Source organism: Mobula hypostoma, chromosome 25 (genome assembly GCF_963921235.1).
Source record: "Mobula hypostoma chromosome 25, sMobHyp1.1, whole genome shotgun sequence".
Lineage (NCBI taxonomy): Eukaryota > Metazoa > Chordata > Chondrichthyes > Myliobatiformes > Myliobatidae > Mobula > Mobula hypostoma.
The window spans coordinates 6,844,406-6,864,080 of record NC_086121.1 but is presented as its reverse complement, the minus strand read 5'-3'; the positions used below and the strand labels follow the sequence as shown (position 1 = coordinate 6,864,080).

The 19,675-nt window shown below is 38.9% G+C and overlaps 1 protein-coding gene across 2 annotated transcripts in view; it reads left to right on the top strand.

Moving 5' to 3' along the window:
• Window positions 1-19,675, top strand: part of rerea (arginine-glutamic acid dipeptide (RE) repeats a) — a 659,533-nt gene that overhangs the window by 79,956 nt on the left and 559,902 nt on the right. The window contains exon 1 of one of the 2 annotated variants that reach the window (XM_063033174.1): window positions 3,220-3,345. The exons of the other annotated variant lie outside the window; for it this stretch is intronic. The gene's annotated coding sequence lies outside the window, so the exon portion shown is untranslated. Of the gene's footprint in view, window positions 1-3,219; window positions 3,346-19,675 lie in introns of those variants that run through there. 2 annotated transcript variants of the gene reach the window in all.

Here is a 19,675-nt window from a genome sequence, read left to right as displayed (position 1 = left end):
CTATTCTTACTTATCTTTCATTCTCTGGGGCCAATGCAATATCCACTGTTACTCCAAAACAGTTCAAACAAAAGGTGTTTTGATTTAAGAAAAGTAAAGTTTTTATTGTTTCAGTTACAGAGACTGTTAAGTGCCTAGGATATACAGTTCAGGCTGTCAGCTCCCCTGGCTACATGCTTAGGCCTGTAGACTGCAGAGTGCTCTGCTTGTAACTGCACCCGTTGTCTCCTTTCATTATCTGTTAATGGTGCTCAACATGACAGGGTTGTGTGATAAATGGAAGCTGCTGTGAAACCCGGAGCTGGATTCTTTCTCCCTGAAAGTGGTGTTTGTGCTTGCTTCGTAGAAAGTCACAGAAATGTGAAGTCACTTTCAAGTTTCAAGATTGTGTAATGTCATTTCCAGTACACAAGTATAAAGGAGAACAAAATAATTGTTGTCCTGTGTCCAGTGCAAAAGACACAATAAGATAAAGAACCCAATAATAGCAAATAGAGAGTAAATATAAATACATAAGATAGCTTGTATGCACAGATTGTAAGCCTATAAAGTGATTCTAGGCATAGCTGTACATAAGGTGACTGATGGGAAATGATTAAGTAGTGGTGGTTGGGGGTGTGGAGTGGTGGGTTTGTGGCGTGGGCAGGGTGGGTAGGATCTTTCTTGATGTTGCTGGCCCTTTTCCAGCACCCTTCTGTATATTCAACAAGGTATTTCAGAGTGAATGTTAAGTAACTCTCAAAACCATTACTTTGTAGCTTATTTAATAGAAAATTATGCTGTGTTTTTTGCAAAGTTGAAAATTGTTTTCCAATAAACGAGTCTCTACAGACATAAACTATAATAGAGTCTGGGTCTTGCATTTAGCTCCTTTCACAACCTTGGGATGACCTATTGCCTTCAGTGGTAAATTTTGAAATGTTGTGTTGTAAAGAAATGCAGTAGCTAGAGCTTCCTCTGTGTAATAAACTGCTGGATCAACTGATCACCTTGATTGTTCAGAGGTAAATGTTGGCTAGGACACTAGAATTCTGTTGTTGTGATATCTCAAGTATTGCTGTGGGATCTCTTACATGTACCTGAAAAAGCAGATCTGTTGATTTGTTGTTCAAAACATCCTGATATTCCTGATGAACAGTCTTAGTGCAAATGTTGGCTCTTTATTCCTCTCCATAGATGCTGCCTGACCTGCTTCCTCCAGCATGTTAATGTGTTACTTAGAATTTCCAGCATCTGCAGAATCTCGTGTGTCTAATAATGCTACACTCCCCCATTACTACACTGTAGTGTTCACAGAGTCATAGAAACAGGGCCTTCAGCCCATCTTGTCCTGGCCAAGCCATTTAAACAACCTACTCCCATTAATCTGCACCAGGACCATAGCCCTCCATACCCCTACCATCCATGTATCTATCCAAAATCCTCTTAAACATTGAAATTGAGCTAGCATGCACCATCCGCATCCACACTCTCATAACCTTCTGAGTGAAGAAGTTTCCCCTCAAGTTCCCCTCAAGCTTTTCACCTTTCACCCTTAACCCATGACCTCTCGTTGTCATTCCACCCAACCTCAGTGGAAAAAACCTGCTTGTACTTGGACTTTGCTTGTCTTTACTGAGGTTTGAACTCGTGACCCTGTAATTTGAGGATATGAGTGCCACCTTTAGGCTATTCATGATCCTTATGAATAAAATTTACCCATGTTTTAATGAATTTAGTGTTATGGGCAATAGACAAATGTTAACCAATTTTCCGAAGGATTGTTTACTGGATTCGTTTGCTTAAAAATTGTAATGAAAATAGCCGACTGTGCAGTTTTTGTGATGTAACCTTTTATTTCTCTTTCAAGTCCTCTCACAAAAACAGAGTATGGCAGCATTGCTGATATTGAGTTAGTCTGAGCATTAAATAATTGGAAAAGTATGTCCCAACCGAAAAAGAAACTCTGTGCACTCGTTGAGATTGAGAGTGGTTGGTTGTAATTAAATGCAGGTACTTTGATCGGGTATGGTGGTCATTTACTTGGAGTTGTAATGTTGAAATGTGTTAGTTTCCATGTTTAAAATAATTAATATGTTTGTCTCCCATAAGAATACATTACAGCGTCATCCATTTTAGAGAGCATTTTAAAGAGGTCTTCATTATTATTGAAATCCTCACCCTTTAATAGCTTTTATTGTTTTGCAGTAATTTGAATTCAAAGCTTTGGAATGCAAAAAAAATAGACTTTTTCACATTTCGAGGTGAGCAGGATATTTGAATTTAAAGAATTACTTATTTTGCTGTTGTGTTGCATACCTCAAACACACCTAGCCGCCTAATAATGTCTAAAATCATGCTTAAACAAAGTTAATTAAGGCTAATGTAGTCAACTGGTTCTGTTTATTGATCTTGGTGAAAGGTTATTTAAAAAAAATCAGCACAAACTATTTTAGATCATTTCATCTTATCCTCTCTGGTGAGCTTCAGTCTCCATACACTTAATTCAATGACTGTTTTGTTGGTACGAGTAATAATATTCATTACATATTTTCCCTTCTCCCCATGTACTTCCATTGTTGATTAGAAAAAATGTCTCTGATTAATTCGCAGTTGGAAATGGCATGCCTGCTTCTGTGGTTTTGTGAGTTTGGGATTGATTTCAACAGTGACAGGTGTGGAGCACTTACAAAGCCACTTGGTTATGGAGCTTATTGTCAAGCAGTGTTTTTCCCATGAGGCACCTCTGATTGAGTGGCTAATGTACAGTGTGTCTCCGCAACAAGCCACACCAACATGGTTTTCAGTTTTTATTGATCTATCATGCTTTAAAGGGTGAGACGGCCATAACTGTTGATAAACTGTCTTGATTAAAATTATTTTGTGTTTTAAATAATGCTCATAAGGACTATGTTTTGGAGACTGTTTTAATCAGCTTGCGTTTAAACATTTAGTCTTATTGCAGCCTTGGCGATGCAGAAAAATGGTCTATGTCTGCTGTTTTTGATTATCGGAAGACAGTTGACAGTTTTTCCCCCTCGTTCTGTGTACGTTCATCTGAGGAGTGTATTAATATTCCACACAATAGCTGTGGATCTGAGATGCAGATGACTCCAGGGATATTGTCTCTAATATCTTGCTTGCTGATGCATTTCTGGCTGACCATGCCATTAAGAGCAGTCATCAATCACAATCTAGTTCCTTTCTGTGCTCGACTCCAGTCCTGGTTTTTCCTGGTACTTGTTGTTGGAGGTTTGTTCTCCTTCACTGGTGTCTGGATAAAGAAGACTACGTCAGGCATGTGGAGTGTCTGCAGCACAGCTGAGCGTGGAGTGTGAAAGAAACCACAATCTGCACTGACTCCCGGTAACCATTCAGCTCTGATTTCCTTTGCCGTACATGTACAACGGTGTGCTCTTTTTAACTTGGCAGCGCTGTCCTGGCCAAGCTTGATTGAGAAGCAAAGCAGCAGGCCTCTTTGTTATCAAGTGCCTTCTCTCCATGGGCTGTGGCTGTTAACGGATACAGCAGCGCTGACATTGTTTAGCTTGGTTGTTGGATTAGGCCCAGGCCACCGAGAAGGTCCGCTGGGGTCAGCTGAACAGCTGCTAGAATTGCGGTAAAGTTGTTACTGTCACCTCAAGGAATTCTGAAGATTAACAGATTGTATTGACTAGGTTGAGAGGAAGAGCTGGCATGAAAAAATGAAAGCTGAAACAAAATCCATTTCCTTTCGGTTATCTCTTTTATCACTATTTTTCTAATGTTGCAGAACTTGTGTGGGAGTGTCTGGAAGTGGAATGCCTTTCATGTTTTTGTCTGGTAACTATGAAGTATGTGATTAGCTTTCTTATCATCTGTTTACACAATACCTTAAAGCCAGCAAACACGGGCCACGAAAATAGGACCTGCTTGACCTGTTTACGTGTGAGGTTTGTTTTGTGTGGAAATCAAAAAGCTTTATTGCCTTTGTTTCATTGCCACCTCCACGCTACCGTGTGCACATGTGTCTCCGACCACTATGGAGCACAGCGTGCCTAGTCAGCCACCCAGCAATATTAATTATACACAAAGAGAAAATTATAACGAAAATAGGAAACTGTTTTGTGTACACACACACAAAAAACACTTCTCTGGAACTGTTGATAGAAAAGCTTCCGAAACACAGAGTCCTTGAGTGATTGTTATACTTTTGGCAATCGGCGCTTGGCAGGCAGCTCCAGGAATGTCATTCGATCTGACTGCATGATAGAATTGGCTAGGATTACATTAGTGTTTTCTATGACTGTTGAAAGTGATGCATCAGCGAGTGGTCTTCAGTAACACGTTTTAACTACTTGGTCTGTTTTATTCGGTTTATGCATTCAGGTGTTTGCATGAAGTTTAATTCTTCAGCCTTGTCTCTTGGTGTTTCTGAGATTACTGTAATATACAGCTGACAGTTTCGTCTAAGCTTTGTGTCCTCATTGATTAGAATTAAGTATCAGCTTAAGAGCAAGTTCTTAATTACAGATGTAAAATGACTTTTGTCTGTATTGTCTGAACAGACTGAAAAACATCTTGCCCTGTTTATGAATTTTTCTGGCTCTGTTTTGATGTGCTGGATTATGGTAGGTTTACACCAGTGTTGCTATAATCCACAGGGTGTAAGTAGCAGAAAGGATGTGTATTATGACAAAAACTGATTTGTAAGACTGATACCCAAAACAACATTAAAACCAATTCTTAAATTTATCATTGGTAATAAATTTTTAATTTGTTGTAATCAAATATTGGTGTGAAAAGTGATTGTGAATTCTGTATTTAGGACACATCAAAGGTCATAGTAAACTTATTATCAAAGTATGTACATGCCACCATATACTATTACCTTGAGATTCATTTTCTTGCAGGTATTTACAGGAAAATAAAGAAATATGATGGAATTGATGAAAACTACATAAAGACTGTCAAACAACCAATATGCAAATTAAGACTAATTTCGTAAATATAGAAAAAAATAAATAATACTGAGAGTAGGAGTTGCAGAGTCATTGAAAGTGAGTCTAGGTTGTGGAATTAGTTCAGTGGATTTATCCACTTTGAACTTGTGAATGTTGAGAGAAAAGAGCAATTGAATCAACAGATATTAACATGGCTTGGTGAGGTTGTGTTATAAATTCTCCTTTTTTTCCCTAAAATCAAGGGCTCACCCTGTAGTTTTAGGAAAATAAGCTGAGAAAAGTCATGCAGTTCTTTGGATTTCAACTATGTGTTGCAGGTTTATTGAAGCAGATAGCTCAATTTTCATCTTAATTTGCTTCAGAATTCCATCTGGGAGGTGCAAATAGCACTATAGTACAAAGTGCCTCAACAAATAAGATTTTCACTGAAGAAATACCATTAACAAATGGCAGTCACTTCCATTTGTGATGTAGTTTCAGGAAAAACATTTTGTGGATTCAGCATCCATAACTTTGCCTTTATATACAGTTTCTGAATGGGGGTCATGGTAATGACAGCTCTGGTGTTGGTGTATGTAAAAGTCATACATCTGCTGATGGCATATTAAGGTCATTTCATTATTTGTTTCTCCCATGAACTGATGTTGAACTTGTATTATTGTAAGGTTCAAGCTCAAATTCAAGAGGGTCGGGGGCAAAAATGAGTGTAGTTGCTATTACTTATAGTTGATATATTTAAAGTGCAGGTTGCTAGGTTCTTGATTAGTCAGGATGTCAAAGGTTAAGGGGAGAAGGCAGGAGAATGGGTTGGAGAGGGATAATAAATCAGCAATGATGGAATGGCGGAGCAGACTCTGGGTTGAATGGCCTAATTCTGCTCCTATGTCTTATGGTCTTAATTTCAAGTTCATTTTATTGTCATTCAGACGTACATGCATACCACCAAACAAAGCAATGTTCCTCCGGACCAAGGTGCACAACACAGTAAATGCATATAACTCACGCACAGTGCATAAAGTAATATTATCACAAATAAATTAACAAATAATAAGGTGCATTTACGACATAAGTTAAAAAGTAAACACGATAACCCTACTGGTGCCTCGTGTGTGATGAGACCTGTATGGTGGCAGGGAGTTCAGTAGTCTCGCAGCCTGGGTGAAGAAGCTGTTTTCCACCCTTCCAGTTCTTGTCTAATGTTATGGTACCTCCTGTCTGATGGTAGGGGGTCAAGGAGATTGTTGGATGGATGGTAGGGTTTATTGACAATGCTAAAGGCTCTAACTACACAGCATTCCTGATAAGTATTTCTGGTGGAGGAGAGACACCAATTATCCTCTCAGCAGTCTCGCGTTATTTTGTAGAGACTTGTGGTCAGATGCCTTGCAAATCCTGTATTAGGTATTTATATGTTAAAGCACTTTGCATAACTTGTACGTGAAAGGCCTTCTAAGATTTCAATTCGTATTTAAAACTTTAGTTGTACCAATTTAAAACTTTAACTGTGTCTTTGACTCATTGTTAATTTTGTACTTCTTACTGATGCAGCTGAACTAGCTGAGTATTTTCAGCCTTAGTTGCTTTCAGTTAAACTAAGCTTAACAGATGTCATTTAATAGACACAATTTTCTTGAAGCATTACATGACATATTAACTTCAAGAAAAACTTTCTTCTTCTTAAACACATTAGCTATATTGGCTACCAATAGCAGCTTGCCTGAGTCCTCTATCTTGGGCCGAAGGCTGATCGGCCCTGTGGCTTCCACTTTCACTACACGGCTTCATAAGTCTTCTTGGTGAAGATCTTTCCTCTCTCAGGAAAGAGGTCTTTGGAGCTTCTTTTGTCATTTCTGTAGCTCTGAGATTTTATGGGATGGGGATGAGAACACCATGCCCAACACTCTTCCTTTTGGTGTGGCCTTGACACCGTCCATGACAGAGTTCAGTCAACTTGGATTATATTAATGAGATGGCAAGCCTGAAGTAACTCAAACAATCAGTATTAACAGACAGAAAATACATCAAAGTGCTGGTGATTTTGTATGACTGTGAAATTAAGCCAAGTGTCAAATAATAGAAAGCTGAGCTACATGTTTGGACAGCAGTTCATGGGTGTTGTATTTTTAGAAGTTTGCCACCTGCATTTTAAAAGTAGAAATGCTAGGGACAGTTACAACTTAGTTAATGTTTCAGTCAGAAAGAACTGTAAATGTCCTGGTAAAAATTTTACGAGTTCTCTTGAAAATTTTCGATCTGAAAAGGCATTGACCAAAAAGTTAACTGTTTCTCTCTCCACAGATGCTGTTTAACGTGCTGTGTATTTTCAGCATATTTTGTTTTTTTTTCCAGATTTTCCTATCTGTAGTTTTTTTGCATTTGGATCTTAAATTTCTGGATCTTCAGTTAAATAACACAATTGAAACTTTTTCATGTTGTCCAGAATCAGAATTGGATTTATTATCACTGATGTGTTCTGAAATTTGTTGTTTTGTGGTAGCAATACAATGCAATACATAAAATTGCTATAAGTTACATAAGAAACAATAAAAATAAGTATTACAAAAAGAGAGCAAAATATTGTGATTGATCCATGAACACTTACATAAATCTGCGGGTGGAGGGAAGAAACTGTTCCTGGAACATTGAATGTGTGTCTTCAGGCTCCTGTACCTCCCTGATGTTAGTAATGAGAAGTCTGCTAGACTATGTAGTGAGCATTGTGAGTGTATCTTTATATTGAAGTAGATTTCATGATTTGGGCTGAATGAGCTCAAAGTAACTTATTCATTGTGTCACTGGCTTCAGTGTACACTCTTCTGCTTGTAGTTGTACTAAAGTCTTCAGTATGACTTTCAAGACTTAAACAAGGGTGGCCAACCTTTTACATTCCATGCGTCAATTTTTTTCACTCACGAGTTCAGATGCGCCATACAACTCTTGTACCCCCATTCAATTCTTGTAAAAGTATGTTAATATAGAACTCGTGCATGGAAAAATTGACACATGGAATGTAAAAGGTTGGCCACCCCTGACTTAAAACATTTGGTCTTTTAGCCATTTGAAATAATAACACTCTGAGCCTTTGAACCCAAAGCAATCTGCTTTGAAAATACACAAAAATACTTTTTCCTCCTGTACAACAATGCAAAATCATGAATGCACAAAATTGTTAAACGAGAAATATGTGGGCAATGTTAGAGCAATTTGCTGTGTTTTAATATTCTACTCCTGGAAGTGAATTATTTGAACATTTATGCACTGATTCAGGTACATTTACAAAAGAAAGTACTTGGTGACTTACATAAAAGATTAGTTTGATTTTATTTAGAAAGTTTCTTTTTCCATTTAGTTCAGATTTCTCTTTGTGACATTGTTGAAATGATTTTTTTGTGTGATTTCAATAATGACATTTAAACTGTAGTAAAGTATAATTCAGAGTGAAGTGCTGGCATTTGAATACTTAGAAAGGAATAAAGATGCGCTTTTATCACTACCAGTTGTATAGGATTTGAATGCCAGTTGAAATGTATCGTGCGTATGATGGTGAAGAGAAACAGTCTTCAAATGGATTGACGTAAAATTTATGCCAGACAAGTGGGTAAACAGTCTACCTTCGTATACAACTATAGATGATGAACTGGAGGTTATAGAATTTGTTAGCAAAGCCTAGATGGAATCTGTAAATTTTTGGTGCATATATGTAGGAACCTGTGTAACTAGTTCCCTGAAAGCTCTGCTATTTTTTAAAGAACTGGAAATAGCCATTTAAGTATATTCTAAGTAAAATGCATCTCATTTAATGAAGATATTTAAGACTATAAGTCATTGGAGCAGAACTTAGGCCTTTGGGCCCATTGACTCTGCCTCACCATTCCATCATGGCTGATTTATTTTCCCTCTCAAACCCATTCTCCTGCCTTCTCCTTTTTACCATTGATGCCCTTACTAATCACGAACCTATCAACCTCCGCTTTAAATATACCAATGACTTGGCCTCTGCATTTATTAGAACAAAATTAGTAAAAACATGTTCCCCAAAGAGTTGATTTAAGTTTGGTGAAATGCATCTTCATCACAATAAAGATGAATGCTTCCCCCATTTTGCTTTTATTGATGCAAAGTATATCAACAGAATAGAATTGGCATCTGTCTTTTGTTATAGCTGCACGTGCCTCCAACATATATCAGTTTGTGAATGGTTGGTTCAGAGGATATATATGGCTAGGACCCCACAATTAAATTCCCTTCACATCTTAGTACAGAAAATGTTGCAATCATTTGAGGGATCAGACAAGTTTTCAGTTTCATATCTCACCTGAAAAATGGCACCACTTTAGTCTGCCTTTACTGGAACACAAGCCTAGCCTGTACCCAAGTCTTTGGGGCTGGACTTGAGCCACACGATTTTGACTCGTATCTGAGAGCACAACCAATAAAACCACAGCTAATATTCAACAGATACAGGTAATAGGAAACTTAGTTTAAAGCAAATTAACAAATTTCATGTAATAATTCATCAAATATTGATTAATACTTCATGGTGATTTTTTCTCTATGTATATTAGGGTTGTCTTTAAAAGATGTAAACTTGGAAATGCTGTACTCTTAGTAAATGCACGTGGCCAAGTGGTTAAGGCATTCAACTAGTGATCTGAAGGTTGTGAGTTCGAGCCCTAGCTGAGGCTATGTGTTGTGTCCTTGAGCAAGGCACTTAACCACACAGTGCTCTGCGACAACACTGGTGCCAAGCTGTATCGGCCCTTGCCCTTCCCTTGGACAACATTGGTGTCGTGGAGAGGGGAGATTGCAGCATGAGCAACTGCCGGTCTTGCCCAGGCCTGCGCCCTGGAGAGTGAAGACTTTCCAGGTGCAGATCCATGGTCTCGCAAGACTAACGGATGCCTTTTTTTTAGTAAATGTTAATAATTTCATTCGAACAACTTTGAAGATTCATTTCAAAATGGTTGTCCAAAAATGTGTATTTTCAGCAAAGCTATCAAATACGAGATTTTGCAGATGCTGGAAAACCAGAGCAACATGCACAATGCTGGAGGAACCCAGCAGGTCAGACTGCATTTATGGAAATGAATAAACAGTTGAAGTTTCAGACTGAGGCCCTTCATTGGGACTGAACCCCTTGCTCTCCAGTCCTGATGAAGGGTCTTGACTCAAAACATCAACTGTTTATTCATTTCCAGAGAGAGTAACTAAGATTTCACCCAGCAAAAATTCAACATCTTGGTAAAAATTAAGGGCCTTTCTTTTTGGTAGCATCCAGTATGGAGCTGCAAAGCATATTGAGCCATCGATTTAATATTGGCCTGTGATGCTTTTTTACTCTAATGTGCAGACTGGAACACCTGTTGGGACTTTGTGAATTACTACAGTGTTTGAATTGAACTGTTCAATCTGCGTTTTGGATTTTAACTAAATAGCTACATTGGAAAAAAGCCAAGATCTAAGCGCATCTGTTCTATAGAGAATGCTTCTTCAATAGCTACTTACGGCTATTTCACCCACACAGAATTTAAAAAATAAAGGATTCAAACTACACTTTCAATTTACTGATGGTCATTGATTACTTCATGATTTCTCATGAGGTACATGCTTTTTTACTGATGACTAAAATGGGTTGGACAATATCTGATTTTCACATATTGTACAATTATGTTAAAGGAGGTTTATACAACTCATTTGAAAATAGTTTTGTAATGTTTGAAGTAAATTTATTATCAATGTACTGTACGTATATGTCACTATATACTACCCTGAGATTAATTTTCCTGCGGACATCCATGGTAAGTACAAAGAAACACATTAGAGTCTTTTTATTTTTATTTATTTAGTGATGCAGCACAGAATTGGCCCTTTTGGCCCTTTGAGGCATGTTGCCCCAGCAACCGCTGACAAACCTGATTAACCCTAACCTAATCATGGGACTATTTACAATGACCAATTAACCTACCTGGTACGTCTTTGGGATGTGAGCAGAATACAGAGGACCCAAAGAAAACCCACGCATTCCACAGGGAGGACAGACAGAGACTCCTTACAGAATGGTGCCAGGATTCAGCTCTGAACTCCGGAACGACCTAAGCTGCAATAGCGTCATGCTAACTGCTATGCTACCGTGGTGCCAAAATCAATGAAAAATTGCACACAAGAACACAGGCAAACAACCAATGTGCAAAAGACAACAAACTATGCAAATACCAAAAGACAAAGAAAAACAAAATAAGCAATAACTATCAGCAGTATGAGATGAAGAGCCTTTGAAAGTTGCTTTGCCTGAAAGGAAAACCATGCCTAAAATACAGCACATTTGGATGTTCATATCATAAAGTCAATGTCACAGATGTATTCGTATTTTGAAGTGAGATTTTGCTAAACTATCGTACACAGAGAACCACTCGTTGAGGTTTTGATTTATCATCAGAAAGTTAATGGAATTGGATTCCATATTAATCTTTTGAAAGTTATTTGGAAGTACACTTGAAAAGTTCAAATTTATGGGGTTATGTGGAAAGGGCTGGAGAATGGGACTAATTGAATAGCTTTTTTAAAGGAAAGGTTTTACAGTGTCATTTCTCTCTCTGGGTTAGAGTGGGTTTGCTGGACTCTGCTTCTGTGGGTACTCGTGCCCTTTAACCATTTTGTCTTAGTAACAATTATGTATATATGCACTTCCATGGTGACTGTTAAAGGATTATCAGAAATGATCAAGAGCTGGCTGGTGGTGTAAGGGCATCCGCATTGGATTACAGGGCTAGTGGTCCCGGGTTCAATTCCGGACGGTTCCTTTCATGCTTTCCCGCTGTGCTGGGTTGAGAGTCAAGCTAGCAACTCAGCCTTGTAAAACAAGACAAACACTAAAGAAATGTCAAGATTGCTGCCCAATGCATCAGTGAGATGTGGGAGGATGATTACTAATGTGATCAAGAATCAACTTTAATCACCATATGCTTTGACATATATTAGGAATTTGCTGTGGTGTGTTGGTGCAACATGCAACAAAAACAACAACATTCAACAATTATAAAAAATTATAGAAATAAGTTGGTCAATGTGTGGATATGGAATAAAATGTGCATAAATATATAAATACCAGCATGTGTTTACAATGTAAACAGCATTACAAAAAGTGGTTTAAAGTGTTTACAGTGCAGTGACTAAGATAACAGAGGGGGATGAGGGGTGGCGAAATAGAATGATTGCTCACATTAATTGCCTGAGGGAAGAAATTTGTAAAATGACATGAGGTTTTTGTTTTAATAGCCCTGTAGCATTTTCCAAAAGGAAACTTTGGAAAAGGTAGTTTGCAGAGTGGGTAGTGTCTGCATTGCTGATTCTTTTCTCAATTGTTGTGCAAAGATGTGTATTTTCAGCAAGTGAGGCTCGAGAACAACTAAGTCCTCGTTATGCATGAAACAAGTTTCCTGGGATTTGTATGCCTTTGAAATGTTTAGAGTATTGCACACTGAGCACAATACTATCTAAAGAGAGAATTTAATGTTAAAAACCAAAGGAGAAATATTGGAATACTTAGTAAGTATAAATATTAGTTCAAGAATCCTGTTTAATTTTCATTTTAACTGCAGAAATACTTTTGAATGCCATATATATGGAGGTGCAAAGTAATTGATAGTTATTCCGGGAATCTCACTACTGGACATCGGGGGGGGGGGGGTGGGTTCCCACTGAGTGTAGGAGAATTAGACACATTACCTGGGAATTATTTTGATCTTGGAGCTCTTAATCTGTTCTGTAGTAATTGGAATACTTGAGCTGTTGTGGCTATGTCATTTTTCTCAGTGTTGTACTAGTGCTCTGGTGATCATTTTAACATGTAAAACTTCCATTGTTAAATACATTCTTTTATTTCTTGTTTGTGTGCAGAGTCACTAATGAGGTTGTTGCTATCTTGGCACTGAATGGCCCTCCCCAGATATTTCTGCTTAACACCTCAACCTTTTACATGTGGGAAATCTCAGATTTGCAGAAACCTAATTTAATTTTCTACCTTTTCACCTCAATTCCTTACTGATACAACTCTAGATGTACTGGGGAATGTTCATTATTTCAGAGTAGCTATTTTTTATGATTTGAGTTACAATTATGGTTTGAGTGACCATTACAGTTAAGTCTTTTCTCATAGTTGCTGGGTGATGTTAGGTAGTGTGATCTTGCTTTATTCTCCTCTCCCCCACCCAAAAATAACACCTGGGTCTCCATGGCTGCTGTTCAGTGGATATATTTGATCACCCATCGGAGAGACATCCACATTCTGTGGACTCACTTGTAAGGACTTCACAAGTCATGTTCTTGATATTTATTTCTTATTAATAATAATAATTGTTATTACTTTTTCTTTTTTTTGTATTTGCAGAGTTTGTAGTCTTTTGCACAGTAGTTTGTCTGTCCATATTTGCTGCGTGCATTTTCATTTATTCTACTGTCTTTCTTTGTATTTACTGTGAATGCTGGCAAAAATATGAACCTCTGGGTGCTATACACTTCCGGGGTGCTTAGGTGCGACTCGAGTAGCAGCAGGGCTCTCAATGGATACGATTAAATATTCCCATTTCAGCCTGTTACAGCTAAAAAGCACAACTGCTTCCAAGGTCAGTACAGTCAACAAAGATGTCTTAATGCATTTAAACAAACTATTGCTGCTTAAAACCGATGGAAACAACACAGTCTGTGGTCAGAAGGGCCCACGGAGCACACCTCGGAGAAAGCATGGGCGAATATTAGGATTACAAGTGCATTTAAGGAAATGGGGTTTTAAGCTCCCTATACCGACGATCTTGCTGGCAAAAGTGCAGTCTCTGGTGAATAAAATTGTTGATCTCAGAGCCAGGGTGCTGAATCAGAGGGACGTTAGGACCGCATGTGTTCTTTGTTTCACGGAATGCTGGTTAACCCCTTCCACAGCGGATGCAGCGATTCAGATTGACGGGTTTACTATATACTGTCAGGATAGATCTGTAGAGTCTCTCAAAAGCAGAGGTGGAGGAGTATGCCACCTGATCAACTCTTCTTGGTGAACAAATATATCAATGCTGGCCCAATTCTGCTCACCAGACCTGGAATATCTAGCAGTAAAGTGTCGTCCTTTTTACTTACCATGGGAATTCTCTGGGGTCGTTTTGGTAGTAGTTTTCATTCTACCTCAGGCCAATGACAAGCAGGCTTTAGAAGATCTGAGCAATGGGATCAACATGCACGAAACAGCGCACCCTAATGCCTTCACCATCGTTTTGGGAGATTTTAATAAGGCTAGTCTGAAAAAATCACGAAGCAATTACCATCAACAGATCACTTGCAATACCAGAGGAAACAGCACACTGGACCATTGTTACACCACCATCAAGTATGCCTACCGTGCTATTCCATGCCCTCACTTAGGGAAGTCTGATCACCTAACTGGACTTCTACTCCCTGACTATAGGCAGAGACTGGAGACTGCAGCACCAGTAGTGAGGACCAAGAAGGTTTGGACAAGGGAATCACAGGAGCGCCTACAGGACTGCTTTGAATCGGTGGACTGGACTGTATTCAGGGATTCATCTTTGAATCTGGATGAGTATGCTGCAGTTGTTACCGACTTCATTTAAACCTGTGTGGATGAGTGTGTGCCTAAAAAGACTTGCTGTACATTTCCAAACCAAAAGCTGTGGGTGAACCATGAGGTACTTCGTCTGCTGAAGGCTAGATCTGTGGCATTCAAGTCAGGCAACCCAGGCCTGTACCAGAAAACCAGGTATGATTTGCGGAGGGCTATTTCAAGGATGAAGGGACAATTTCGAAAGAGATTGGAGGCAATATCAGATGCACAGCAACTCTGGCAGGGACTGCAAGACATTACGTCCTACAAAGCAAAACCCAATAGTATGAATGGCAGCGATGCTTCACTACCAGATGAACTCAACGCCTTCTATGCATGCTTTGAAAGGGAGAACACAACTACAGCTGTGAAGATCCCTGCTGCACCTGATGACTCTGTGATCTCTGTCTCAAAGGCCGATGTTAGAGTGTCTTTAAAGAGAGTGAAACCTCACAAGGCAGAAGGTCTCGATGGAGTACCTGGTAAGGCTCTGAAAAGCTGTGCCAACCAACTAGCGGGGGTATTCAAGGACTTTTTCAACCTCTCACTGCTATGGGCAGAAGTACCCACCTGCTTCAAAAAGGCAACAATTATACCAGTGCCAAAGAAGAATAATGTGGTCTGCCTTAACGACTATCGTCCAGTAGCACTCACATCAACAGTGATGAAATGCTTTGAGAAGTTGGTACGACTAGAGTGAACTCCTGCCGCAGCAAGGACCTGGACGCATTGCATTTTGCCTATTCTCACAATAGGTCAATGGCAGATGCAATCTCCATGACTCTTCACACGGCTTTAGACCACCTAGACAACACAAACACCTACGTCAGGATGCTGTTCATCGACTATAGCTCAGCATTTAATACCATCATTCCCCACAATCCTGATTGAGAAGTTGCAGAACCTGGGCCTCTTTACCTCCCTCTGCAATTGGATCCTCGACTTCCTAACTGGAAGACCACAGTCTGTGTGGATTGGTGATAACATATCCTCTTTGCTGATGATCAACACTGGCGCACCTCAGGGGTGTGTGCTTAGCCCACATGACTTGTGTGGCTAGTCATAGCTTACATACCATCTATAAATTTGCTGACGATGCAACCATTGTTGGTAGAATCTCAGGTAGTGACAAGAGGGCGTACAGGAGTGAGATATTTAACTAGTGGAATGGTGCTGCAGCAACAACCTGGCACTCAATGTCAGTAAGGCGGAAGAGCTGATTGTGGACTTCGGGAAGGGTAAGACGAAGGAACACATACCAATCCTCATAGAGGGATCAGAAGTGGAGAGAGTGAGCAGCTTCAAGTTCCTGGGTGTCAAGATCTCTGAGGTACTAACCTAATCCCAACATATTGATGTACATAGTCTTAAAGAAGACAAGACAGCGGCTATACTTTATTAGGAGTCTGAAGCGATTTGTTGATGCCAAATACACTCAAAAACTTGTATAGTTGTACTGTGGAGAGCATTCTGACAGGCTGCATCACTATCTGGTATGGAGGGGCTACTGCACAGGACCGAAAGAAGCTGCAGAAGGTTGTAAATCTAGTCAGCTCCATCTTGGGCACTAGCCTACAAAGTACCCAGGACATCTTCAGGGAGTGGTGTCTCAGAAAGGTAGCGCCCATTATTAAAGACCTCCAGCACCCAGGGCATGCCCTTTTCTCACTGTTACCATCAGGTAGGAGGTACAGAAGCATGAAGGCACACACTCAGCGATTCAGGAACAGCTTCTTCCCCTCTGTCATGTGATTCCTAATTGGACATTGAATCTTTGGACAGTACCTCACTTTTTAAAAAATATACTGCATTTCTGTTTTTGCACATTTTAAATCTATTCAATATACATATACTGTAATTGATTTACTTATTTATTATTATTTTTTAAATTTTATTTATTTTATTATTCTGGTAGATTATGTATTGCTTTGAACTGCTGCTAAATTAACAGATTTCACGTCACATGCTGGTGATAATAAACCTGACTCTGATTTTGATATGGTGGTATACTGTATGCACTTTGATCATTTATAGTGAACTTTGAACTTAATTTTAATTATAAACTGTGGTTGGTAATGGTGCTTGGCTGACATAAAAATTATTTTTAACTGGTTCAATTTTCTTTTAATTAGTCGGTGGCATCTGCTATCTTATTTTGAAAACATGGTATCTCATTATTTGCAGAAAATACATCATGCATAACTTAAATTTGAAACTCCATCCCTTTTGTCTTTTTAAACTTCAAGTGGACTCAGCAGCTTCATTAATTTGCTAAGTGTATACTCATTCTCATTTAGTGCATAGACTGTGTTTATCAGAAATAACATTTGATGAAGATTTTAACTTTGGAGATTTTAGGTGTTTTCAGATAAACATTTTGAAGAATATAGACATCTCGTTTTTGTGTTCACGTTGTTAGCTTTGGATTACACCTAGTTTTTACCTTGGGAGCATGCTTTATGTTCTCCTAAATCAAGGGCTTCCTCCCTGGGTTGTAATTGACAATTCAGAATCTGTTTACTGTAGAATGCATTTTGTGTTTTCTTTCAAGTCACTTAAATAAATGAGAATATAGCGTTTTATATGGCAGAATTTTAAATTACAGTTTTGGTTGTTAATGCGGTCTATTAAATGAGATCTGTGGTTTTGCATCAGTGAATTTTCAATGAGCTGACATTTTGGTGTACGATTTAAGAATCTTCTGATCGGTATGGATTTATAACATTTGGGAAGAGAAGAAGCGATGGTTACTGGGGATGTTTTAAGTAAAAATAATTTCTATGAGGATACTAACAGTTAATGTTGAATAGTCAGGATAATTTCCATTATAGATGTTTCGATTAGTTCATTGTTACTAATTAGTGAACAAGTTGCATCTGAAACATGTTCTTTTGATGGGATTAGTAATTGAATGAATAGAAATCCTGAAATTTCCAGCTTTATTGAACTTTTTAATGGAATTCATTAAAAATGAGATGAAAAGCTACCCTGCCATTTCTGTACTTTACATACAGTAATATAACTGCATAATTTATAACTAGATTATAGACCTCTTTGAAATGTGCATAGTCTGGTGCTCTTGCTCATGAAGTGTCCTTTACTCCATTAAGATTAAAAAAGCAGATTTTCCCATTAAGAGAAATTTGTGATCTTTTCCTCTGTTTTAATGGACTGACAAGCCTGCCTATCTACTGTGATGACAGAGACCTGTTTATAAAATTTGTTCTTGTCGTTGTGTGATGAGAAACCCTAATACGTTCATTCCAAACAATAAATGATAGAAAAAGATGGTACAGCGGAACAAATTATGTGGATGTAAACTTTCAGCAAGACAATAAGGCTGTATGGTGGCGTCATGGTTAGTGTAACGTTATCACAGCGCCAGCCATCCCCGCTCAAATCTGCCACTGTCTGTAAGGAGTTTGTATGTTCTCTAAATGATCACGTGTTTCCTCTAGCTACCCATTTTAATTGTACTGCCCATTCCCATTCTGATATGTCCATCCATGGTCTTCTCCACTGCCAGCATAAGGCCACACTTAGGTTGGAGAAACAACACCTTATATTCCTTTTGGGTAGCCTCCAACGTATTGACATAAACATCGATTTCTCAAACTTCCAGTAACGCCTCCATCCCCCCACCCCCTACACCATTTCCAATCCTCTTGTCCCTCTCTCATGTTATCACCTTGCCCGGCCATCACCTCCCTCTGGCGCTCCTCCCCTCGCCCTTTTTTCTTTCTTCCATGGCCTTCTGTCTCTTTCACCAATCAACTTCCTAGCTCATTGCTTCATCCCTCCCCCTCTAAGTTTCACCTGTTACCTAGCGTTTCTCTCTCTCCTCCCCGCCCCCCCCCCACCTTTCAATTCTATTCCTCGGCCTTTTTTCTCCAGTCCTGCTGAACGGTTTGGGCCCAAAACGTCATCTGTAGTTTTTTCCATAGATGCTGCCTGGCCTGCTGAGTCCTTCCAGCATTTTGTGTGTGTTCCTCTGGGTGCTTTGGTTTCCTTCTATATGGCTTGGTATTTTATTTGGTCACATGGATGCAATTGGGCAGCATGAGCTCATTGGGCTGAAAAGGCCTTTTGCTATACTGTATCTCCAAATTTATAAAAAGCAAACTTTTTGCATTTGTTTGTGTTTCCGAGGAATTTGCATAGTTGTTACTCCTATACCTGATAACACTGCCTTGCTTTCAGTTCATTGTTTTACTGATGGAGTGCTGCACTAGCTTTTTGATGAAATGCTAAGCCTAATAACTTTCTGGCCTCTTGTGTGACATGAAAGATCTCTAGGTGGTAAGTTAGAGATTATGATGATTCTCCCAAACTATTTTCCTAATAGTTATCTTTCAACTGACGTAATAAAAACAGATTCGTATAATCTTAAGTATGTTACTGGATGTGGGACTAAGACTAATGACAGTGAGGTGAGGTGAGATGCTTTGTTGAGGCAACAATATAGTAAGGGTTTGGTATCCATGATGTGGTGTGATCTAGGAAATGCTGTTACAAGGATAAGGCAGCAATTTGAATAATCTTTATAAGCTTTATCTCAGATCTACTTGTGTACCTTGATGTTTAACGCAGATTGCCACTAAGCTTTGACAGTGTTTGGTTGTTGCTTCTCTGTCTTCTCAATGGTAGAAATTATAGAATTTGATAATTGCAGTGGGGAGAAAAGAAAATTATTTGCATTAAGGAATTCTGACAGTTGCAATACATTACAAAGTAGAGAAAGAGGATCTTTAAAATTTCTCTTCATACATGACATTCTATTTCACATTTTCTTTCACTGTGGTATAATAAATTTTCTGGTGTGTTTAAATGGAGAGGGTCTAGAGGAGATTCACGAGAAAGAAAGGGTTAACATATGAGGAGTGTTTGGTGGCTTTGGGCCTGTACTCACTGGACTTTAGAAGAACGAGGAGGGATCTCATTGAAACCTATTGAATATTGGAAGGCCAAGATAGTGTGGCTATGGAGAGGACGTTTCCTATAGAGGGGAAGTCTAAGACCAGAGAGCACAGCCTCAGAATAGAAGGATATCCCTTTAGAACAGATGAGGAATTTCTTTAGCCAGAAGGTGGCAAATCTGTGGAATTTATTGCCACAGATGGTTGTGGAGGCTAATCAGCAGGTATAT